Below are 9,897 nucleotides of genomic sequence, written 5' to 3'. Positions count from 1 at the left end.
GACGTGCCCCGGGTGGTAAAACCGGTCGAAGGTGATGGCGGGTCCCGACCAGTCGGGGAAGGCCGGTTTAGCGGGCTCAGCCGCGTAGACCTCGCGGCGCTCCAGCTTCCGGGGGTGCTTGGAGTCGTAAGCCGCCCGCCTGCCGAAGATCATAAAGCAGCCGTCCACCTTGGGAAAGCCGTCTTCCTTCTCCTCGCCGTCCTTCTTCTCCTCCTCGGGCTTTCGTCTCTGGTCGCCCTTCACTAGGTTTGCCAACAAAATACCTCTTCATGAGGTTGCAGTCTCTATAGGCATGCTTAGCGGGGAGTGGTTCGAGCACGGTCCCTCAAGCAGCTTGTCGTAGAAGCCGGGGTTGCCCTCAGGGGGCGGCTGTCCCCATTTGCGCTCAGCAACGGCTACAAGGGGAGCCTCGCACTGCTGCTTGTTCTTCTTCTTTTGCTGGCGGTTGGAGGTGCCTTCGTCGGTGTCCTCCTCCCGCTTCGCCTTGCTTTTGGAACGATCAAAGATCGCCCCGATGTCCTCTTCGCCCGAGGCGAAGCTGGTGGCGATGTTGAAGAGCTCCTCCGTGGTCCGCGGGCCCCTGCGTCCCATCTCGTGGACTAGGGGTCAGCAGGAAAGTTCCTGCTAGGAACGCTCTGATGACGTCGGCGTCCGCGACATTGGAGAGCTCAGTGCGCTTCCTAGAGAAACGCCGGATGTAGTCCCGAAGGGACTCATCCACCCCCTGGTGGCAGCTCCGGAGGTCCCAGGAATTTCCAGGGTGCATGTACGTGCCCTAGAAGTTTCCCACAAAGATCTCCTTCAGGTCGTTCCAGCTACGGATCCGACCCGAGGGGATGTGTTCCAGCCAGGCTCATGCCGAGTCGGCCAGAAAGAGCGGGAGATTGCGAATGATGAACAGGTCATCATCCGCCCCACCGGCCTGACATGCAAGCCGGTAGTCGCTGAGCCACAGCCCGGGGTTCATCTCCCCGGAGCACTTGGCCATATTCGTGGGCTGCCTGAAGCGCGCCGGGAATGGCGCGTTCAGGATGTGTGCGGAGAAGGCCCTAGGCCCCGCTGGGTTGGGGCTCGGGCTGCGATCTTCTTCGCTGTCATAGCGGCCACCACGATGGATGTGATAGCTGCGGTCTACTCCATCTTCTCTGTCCGCGCGGGAGCGCCTCCACACATCCAGAGTGTCGTGAACATCACGGACGGGGCCGACACGCCGGTGAATGGACTGAGCCCCGCCTCCTGCGGGCGGCGGTGTTCGTCGAGCGGGCGTGACCTAGTTCGCCCTGGGTAGAGGTTGGTGGATAGACTCCCCCCGCCTCTCGGGAGGTGTGGTGGGCGCTACCCTACTAGCGTTGTGCCCACGTTGCTGGGACGCGGAGCTCTTCGCCTGCTGAACGGCGGCGCACTCGAGTAGGTTGCGCACCTCCTGGTGCGCCTGACGCTCCTCGGGTGTCGCCGGCTTGGGGAGTCATCGGAGCAGGGCCGCCGCTGCGGCGATATTCTAGCTGGCGCGGGTGAAGAGCTGAGGGCGATCTTCGTTCATGCAAATGCATTGCTGGACATCGAGCGCCCGTTGTCGTGCCCCGCCTTCGTTGCGGGGGCACTCGACCTCCTGGTGGGGTGCCGCGCGCACCTCTGGTTGTCGTGGCCGCACTGGGGCCCTGACAAGGGCCCCAGTCGTAGTTGCGGCATGCGGTGGGGGAGTGCGCTGCCTCCCTTCAGCGCCGTCATCGTTGGATCCCTCGGAGTGCGCATCGGCCATGAAACACTCGCGCGAGGGGTGGTGGCTCCCGTTGTTGGAGACAGCATCGGAGGTTGTCCTCGCCACGCCCACGAGCTCGTTGCTCGCGGGCAGCATGGTCATGGACCTCGCCAAGAGGTGACCGTAGGTTGCCACGGCATTGTGCAGCCCAAAGGGCCACTCCTCCGAAGGGGGCCCTGTGGCGCGCGCCCGGCCGCTCGCTACTATCCCGGCGGCGGAGCCAGAGATGACGGGGCGAGCGGGGAAGATAAGGAAAGGGATTAGCTCGATTCCCTCTCCCGTGGCGAGGAAGTCTAAGCTCCCGAAGCGGACGATGGAGCCTGGAGCAAAGCTGGCATCACGGCTGGCCATCTGAAGCCGGTGATGTATGCACAAAGATACCCTACCTGGCGCGCCAACTATCATTGTCAAGATTAGCGGATCAAGACTACGACTAGTAAATTTATTTTATGCGCGTAAGGCTCCAGATGGTGGCGTGAGAGGACACGGGGTTAGACTGGTTCGGGCAAAGGAAAGCCCTACGTCTAGTATGGGGAGCTGCTCGTGTTACTCATGTCTGTAGTAGGGGTTACAAACAGGCGAGAGAGGGAGCCGGTCCCAAGTCTCTTGGGTGTGCACTGATTGTTGTGAGGTGAGTTTGGGGGTTCTGTTGGCTTGAGAGTCCTCCCGTCTCGGGGCCCCTGGTTCTCCTTTTATAGTGCAAGGAGGGTACCGGGGTTACAGGTGAGCTGGGTGTCTGGAGAAGTAAAAAAGATAAGCTAAGTAAAGTAAAATACAAGGAGAAGGACCAAGTCCCCGGATCGCTGCCTCCTGCTCCGTCCTTCGGCTCTTGTCAGCGCGGCCACCGGGGGACGACGGCTGTCGCCGGATCCTGTCGCCGGTCCTCCGGGCGACCGTTGCCGTCGAGCATGATGATGGTGTTTGGATGTGGCAACTATGCACGTTGGGGGAGACGGTTGACCCCTGTTGTTCTGCTTACGGCCCGTGGAACACGGACGTCACGTCCCTGTCGCCGGATAGGCCGGGCACGAGAACTGGTGGTGCTCCCCCTTGTGTCGGGCGGCGCATGCTATGAGTGCCCTATGGCAAATCAGGGGGAGCCGCCGCCACTGTAGCCTGTGCGGTCGTGGCTACAGTGTTCCGCCCGGGTATTTGTGGCGGGTCACGTCGAGGGGCACGGGCACCTTTCTGCGCGCCAGAGCCGCGACGCATTTATGGCAAGATCGGTGGGGGGCCCACAAGATCCGCACCCTTGTCTGCTGGTCTGCGCCCGAGGTGGACCCTTGTCTTGTGGGCTCGGATGAGTCCGACCCCCTACGCCCAGGGTCGGGTGAGACGGAGCCTTGCGGCAAGGCGTCGGGCGCACCCGACCCTAGGACCGTGGGTCGGGCGAGGCGGAGTTTCGTTATCGAGGGGTTGGGCATGTCCGACCCCGGGGCCTTGGGTCGGGCGAGACGGAGCGGGGTGCTCCTTGCCCATGCTGGATCGGCGGTGATCGTCATTACCGCAGGCGGGCCTGGGCCTTCATGATTGTTGTTTTCAGGGGCATAAGGAGGTCGTTAATATTTCCCTCCAACAATTATCATCCTTTTACTGATAATGGTATTGTCATCCTGGACTACCTGCTGATTGTAACATGCTGCTTATGTCTGTGCAGGCAAGTTTCCTACACTGGTTAGCCACCAGGAGTCTCTTGAATCCAAGGTGAACGAGACGAAAGCTATAGTCAAGTTCCAGCTGAAGAAGGTTCTTTGCATGGGTGTTGCTGTAGGTAACCTGTCGATGGAGCAGATCCAGCAGAACATCCAGATGAGCGTCAACTTCCTTGTGTCCCTTCTGAAGAAGAGTTGGCAGAATGTGAGTGATGATCCTGTTTCTAATTATGTTCATAGCTAAACTGTTTGTGTTCTAGATAAAAATTTGGAACGCAGGTGGAAATACCAGATAATAGCATGATGCGATCTATGTTTTCCAGGTGAGGTGCCTGTACATCTGGGGAAGCCATACAGGGTGTTCTAAGTCTTGCCGTGATCCTTGTGAAGTTGAGAAAAAATTCTAGGACGTCGAACTGGGCTTGTCTTGAACTTAGATATGTACCCATCAGTTTTGTACCTGTCTAAGAGAATGTCGAAGTATCTAGTCCAATCTAGTGTTTCATTTAATAGAACCTATGGAGGAATGCTTTTTGGGATTATGCAGTCGCAGCTTGTGTTATGGTTCTTTTGCCACCCCTCTGGGCTGTAACCATCGTTCTGAGATATGGGCTGAGAAATTAGATTGAATTTGGTGGGCTTAATTTTTAATATGCCTGTTTAGTGGCTTTTGATATTATACAGAGGGCTTTGGTGGGCTTAATTTTTAATACATCTGTTTAGTGGCTTTTGATATGATACAGAGGTTTGAAAGAATGGCCCAGCTAAGTGGTCTAGTTTTAAAATGGGCCTGTTAACCAATGGGTCATGAATGCTACGTCAGCACTAGCCATGTCATCTGCCACGTTACCTGCCACATCATCATCACTATCCACATCACTAGCTATATTGGCTGTCACGTGGCAACCATCTGTGACGTTTATTTTCGTCATAAATACTAGGTCTGGGATGGGTTGTACGGGCTTGAGGGTGTTTTGTGACAGTTAAAAAATATTATAGATTGTGCTAATCTGTGATGATTTTGAAGAAAACGTCGCTTGATTTAATATGTGATGCTCAAAAACTGGGCCTGGGATGGGTTGCACGGGTCTGAGGGTGTTTTGTGATAGTTAAAAAATGTCATAGATTGCTGATCTGTGACTATTTTGAAGAAAACGTTGATCGATTTAATCTGTGACGCTCAATACACGACGTTATCTGAAATCGTCACAGACACTACTTTATGATGGTTTTTCAGCGATATGTGACAAATTTGGTTCATCACAGCCAGAGTCGCACAGTGCATAATATGGATTTGTGTAGCACATATTATGATCATTTTGGTACCTTCCTTTAAAGTTGTCAAGTGTCCATGCACCTTAGTTGGTTATGTTAGTTCCTTAGGATAGAATTAGCCCACTGCTATAGTTCGAGACTCTGTGTAAATCCTCATATTTTTTTGCTATGCATGGTTCGACTCTCTGACTCAATATAAATGCTTGTATTTTCTATTGGTAAGCTAGGTACCTATGGTGACTTTATTGACCCTCTCTAACATGCTCATATAGGGTAGGGTGTGTGTAAACGTTTGCTTTTCTACTATATTTCACAAAATTGTGTGACCGTGAGCTACTCATTATTGACTTGAAAATGAGGCACTGGTCGAAAAATATCTGGGTTCAACAACTGCTAGCTCTAGGAAGATGCACCCAAGAGGCGTTTGAGTACATGCCAGCCAAAATCAAAGGCCTAGTCGGATGCTAGTCTGGACGGCGTGAAGCTAGCTGTGCTGGACGTGAAATTTTGTTCGAGTCTAAGGCACAAGCTATGCCCACCTATCCCATGAGCTGCTTCCTTGTACCAGTAAGTACATGCAAGAAAATGAGGAGCACAATAGCCAATTACTAGTGGGGTAGCTCGGCAGACAACTTGCATATGCATTGGATGCGATGGGAGTTGCTCGGCGAATGAAGGTATGGGATTCAGAGATCTAACAATGTTCAACAAGGCTATGCTTGGTAAGTAGGACTGGAGGTTGATCTCTAGGCAAGATTCCCTCTGTGCTTGGATGTTGAAAGGAAGATATTTCAATGATGGGGATTTCTTGCTGCAACAAGGAAGAAGCACGCAAGCCAAAGATGCGAGCAATTCTAGCTGGCCATGAGGTGCTTCTCGATGGCTTGATCAAAAGAATAGAAGATAGTCAGAATACAAATATATGGCAAGAGAAATGGATCCAAAATCACCCGTTGAGGCGACCTTTCCTGGCACCTGATCAGCGGGTGTCCACGGTGTCAGAGCTAATGACACCTAGTGGCCACTGAGTGAGGAGTTTATTCAAGAGATCTTCTGTGAAATCAACTCGGAAGCTATTCTCTCAACCCATTTCAATGGCCATGGGGAAGATTTCTTGGCATGGGAACATGAAAAGCATGGAACTCGGTCCGATCTGCATATCGTCTATTAGAACATAACCGACGACAGATGTATGATGAAGGTGTATCGACTCATTCTTCTGATCATGATTGGAAGGCCATATGGAAGTTGGAAGTCCCACCCAAGTTACAAGTGTTCTGGTGGACAGTCTTACATGAGTTTCTTCCATCTAGAGACATTCTCCATTAGAGACACATTGAAAATATTGCCAACTATGAAGTATGTGGAGCACCACAAGAAACAATTAAGCATGTGCTTGTGGACTGCACGGTGGTGAGAACTTTTTGGGACAGTGCGATAACTATGATTGGTGTCAAGTTGCCAAGGCTTCATGATAGGACCTGGGCGAGGGACTTGTGGACCTTTTTGGGAAAGGTGGAGGTGATCTTTAAGAGCTCCTCTAAAATTTGTGCTAGCACTCTCATCGTGAAGATGCTCACCTCACAATATAATGGGCCTAGTGGAATTAGGGAGCACATCTTGAGCACGTGTGATAAGGCCAATAAGCTTAAGACACTAGATATGGCCATCTTGGATGGTTTTCTAGTGCATTTGATTATGACTTCACTGCGTCCTTAGTATAGTCCTTTTAAGCTACAACACTCAGAAAGGGACTTGGAACATAGCTGAGCTCATCAGCTACCATGTTGAGGAAGAGGAAAGGCAGAGGGCTGAAAAGGTGAAGGATGTGGCTAACTTTGTTGGGTTCAGCCATGCTCCTAAGAATCAAGCTGAATCAGGAAGCAGCAAACAACCTAAGAAGAAATTTAAGAAGCATAAGGTGAATAAGACCACTTCACATAAGAATGCTCAAGATGCCAAGGTTTGCAGGTTCTGCAAGTCTCCTAAACACCTACAAAAGAACTGCACTGGTTTTAGGGAATGGCCAAAGAACAAAGGTACTGATGTTGTTTCATTTATTGATGAATTATTCTTAGCTGATTTTTCCCCAAATACATGGTGGATTCACTCAGGTGCCACTGTGCACATTTCCAACTCATTACAGGCCTTCAGTTCAATGAGAAATATAAGAAGGGGGGGAGCAAAATCTTAGAGTTGTTGATGGCAATGAAGTTGAAGTCGAAGGTGTTGGAAACTTCGCATTAGAGCTACCAAGTGGCTTCAATCTTCAATTAGATGATGTTCTTTATGTTCCTAATTTAAAGAGAAACCTTATTTTAGTTTTAGCATTAGATAATTTAGGAGATATTATTGAGTTTGGCAACAGTAAGTGTAATATTAAGTTTCATAATATAAGTGTTGGTCTTGGTCAGTTACAAGGCAAGCTTTATATGCTCTCTATTGATAAAGATTATTCTGTGATGAATGTGAGTGATGTGTCAAATAAGCGCTAGCGAAATGATGAGACTTCTTTGAAATTGTGGCGCTGTCGTTTACGCCACATTTCGAGGGAGAGAATGGAACATCTCATTAGAGAAGAGATAATCCATTCATTAGACTTCTCAGACTTAGGGCAGTGCATCGATTGTATTAAGGGGAAATTGCTATGATAATTAAGAAGGGAGCTACTATGAGTTCCGACCTCTTAGAAATAAGTCACACTGCCATTTGTGGTCCTTTCCCAATAACTTTAGTGGATGGTTATGATTCTTTCATTACTTTCACTTATGACTTCTGTCGTTATGGTCATATTTACCCTATTCTCGATGGATCTGTGAAGATATACAAAGCTGAAGTAGGAAATCAGCATAGTATTGCTATTAAGATAGTAAGGTCGGATCGAGGTAGTGAATGTTATGGGAGACATGCTCCATATGGCTAGATTCCTGGACCATTCGCTAAGTACCTTGAAGAAAATGGTAGTGAGGCCCAGTATTCTATGCCGGGCGAGCCACAACAAAATGGAGTGTCTGAGTGGTGCAATCACACACTTATGGATATGGTGCATAGCATGCTCAGTTATTCTACCTTGCCAGCTGAGTTGTGGATGGAAGCATTAAAAATAGTTGCACACATTCTTAATCGGGTTCCTAATAAGGCACTACCCAAGACACCTTATGAGTTGTGGACTAGGAGGAAATTGTTACTTAATTTCTTACATGTGTGGGGTTGTCCAGCTAAAGCTAGATTATTTGATCCACACTTAAGAAAATTAGATAATAAGACGATAAGTTATCACTTTGTTGGGTACTATGATAAGTCTAAAGGGTACCGTTTCTACTGTCCTAGTTGCTACACTAAGTTTGTGGAGACTAGACAGGCTGTGTTCATAGAGGATTGTCGGTGTTTAAACCTTTCAACCTACCAAGGGGGTGCCCGAGGTAGTGTTTTAGTTAGTGGGGCTCGTCGAGATTAGGAACTCGAAGGTAAACACAGACACACGATTTAGACAGTTTTGGACCGCTAGATTGCATAATACCCTACGTTCTGTGTGTTGGTTGGATTGGATTGCTTTGGAGGGGATCCGTGCCTCACCTTATATTGCCGGGGTTAGGTTACAGGTCAGATGGTTACAAGAATACTAGTCGGATATGACTAGAGGAGTTCTACTCTTATTACAATGAGTACTTTCCTAATCCTCTACAAGTTCCTATCTTTCCATGTAGACTACACCGTCCTGTGCCATGATCTCCATGTCAGATGCGTCTTGGTGTCTAGCCCCATATTTAGGACTGTCCAAACCTTCTGGTGGGCCCATAGATGTATGGACGATAAGCCCCAGAGTACTTTTTAGTCAAATGCAGCAGTTCCGAGTAATTTTGTAGACTTCACCGACTAGTTTTGGTGCTCTTCAAGTACTTGATCTGGTTGAATCTTCATAGGTACCCAAAATCTGCCATGCGGTTAGAATGTGCTCAAGCCTCATTTAACTCAGTCTCACATCCTTCAATCTTGAATTTTATATGGTAGTGCGACAAAAGTTCCACTCCATATGGAGTAGCCCCTTAGCCTTAGGTTGAATCGAAAAATTAGGCTGAGGGTCAATCTGTAATTTGCAACACTTTCCCCTTAAAACCCGAAGAAATTTTTTTTTGTCGATGGACATGTGGCACATAGCCCCCGAGCCTGTAGCCAACTAGTTTGGTGGGTAAAAGGATGAACCTTTGGTCAACGTGACCATCTCTAGAAGGAGATCTTATCTCCTCCCAAAATAAAGGTAACCGCTAGTCCGGTGTCTGAAATTCTGGGGATCCTTTAAATAAAAAATCCCTTTACTTGCATTGTTTTTCCTGCGCCACTATGATAATTAAATAATGGAGGAAGTTATCCCTTCCGTTCACCTTTGTCAATTGCCTTTTCAACTTCCACACTTTAGCCCTAGCGCCGCCACCATTGTTCGATCTTCAAACACTTGCACCACCGTCTCCCCACCAAGCAGCCCCCGAGCATATGCGACTGAAAATGTTCGTGACATCAAAAATGGGAAGGAAGGCTGCTGCATCCAAAGTGGGTGAGGATGAGAAGAAGAAAAGGTTCGATAAGAAGAAAGAGCCGCAGTTGCCGGTGCCCAAGTACGGGAAGATCAATCAGACTGCACCGCTAAATCCTATCTGTGCCTAGAAACGGTTAACTCTAAAGGAAGAGGATATCAAGGCGCTTGTAACTGCCAATTTACTCCAAGATAAGAGCTTCATCAACTGGAGATCTGCTTATGACAACGCCTGCTTGTTGGAGACCTACCCCAATGAGATGGTAATATTTACCCACTGCATTGAGCGGGATCTTGCATTGCCAACTTCAGATTTCTTCCTAGGATTGCTGGATTTCTATAAGTTGGAGTTGGTTATCCTGAAACCCCAATGGGATCTTCCACATTATTTTTTCATCCACTTCTGATAAACCTTACTGGGGATCAGGCTGCATTTTCAATTGTTCCATAAATTTTTCCATGTGAAGCCACAACTCTCAAGGGAACACACACTTTTGGTTAGGGGTGCCGGAATTCAGATGAGGGAGACAACCAGCAGCTAATATTTGGATTACGAGTTGATAGACTCCAATGCCTAGTGGAAGGAAAAATGGTGCTATATTAGCAACCATGATCCGAAACTCGCCGAGCTGACAGGACACTGTCCTTCTTGGAACAACAGGTGGCTTGATGAGCCAAAG

The 9,897-nt window shown here is 49.1% G+C and overlaps 1 pseudogene; it reads left to right on the top strand.

The window, feature by feature from the left end:
* The first annotated feature begins 1,111 nt into the window (after nt 1-1,111).
* Nucleotides 1,112-3,868, top strand: LOC101765193 (annotated as a pseudogene).
* Nucleotides 3,869-9,897: the final 6,029 nt, after the last annotated feature.

Source organism: Setaria italica, chromosome I (genome assembly GCF_000263155.2).
Source record: "Setaria italica strain Yugu1 chromosome I, Setaria_italica_v2.0, whole genome shotgun sequence".
Taxonomy (NCBI): domain Eukaryota; kingdom Viridiplantae; phylum Streptophyta; class Magnoliopsida; order Poales; family Poaceae; genus Setaria; species Setaria italica.
The sequence above is the reverse complement of the archived record's forward strand: the minus strand, read 5'-3'. Positions and strand labels throughout refer to the sequence as shown.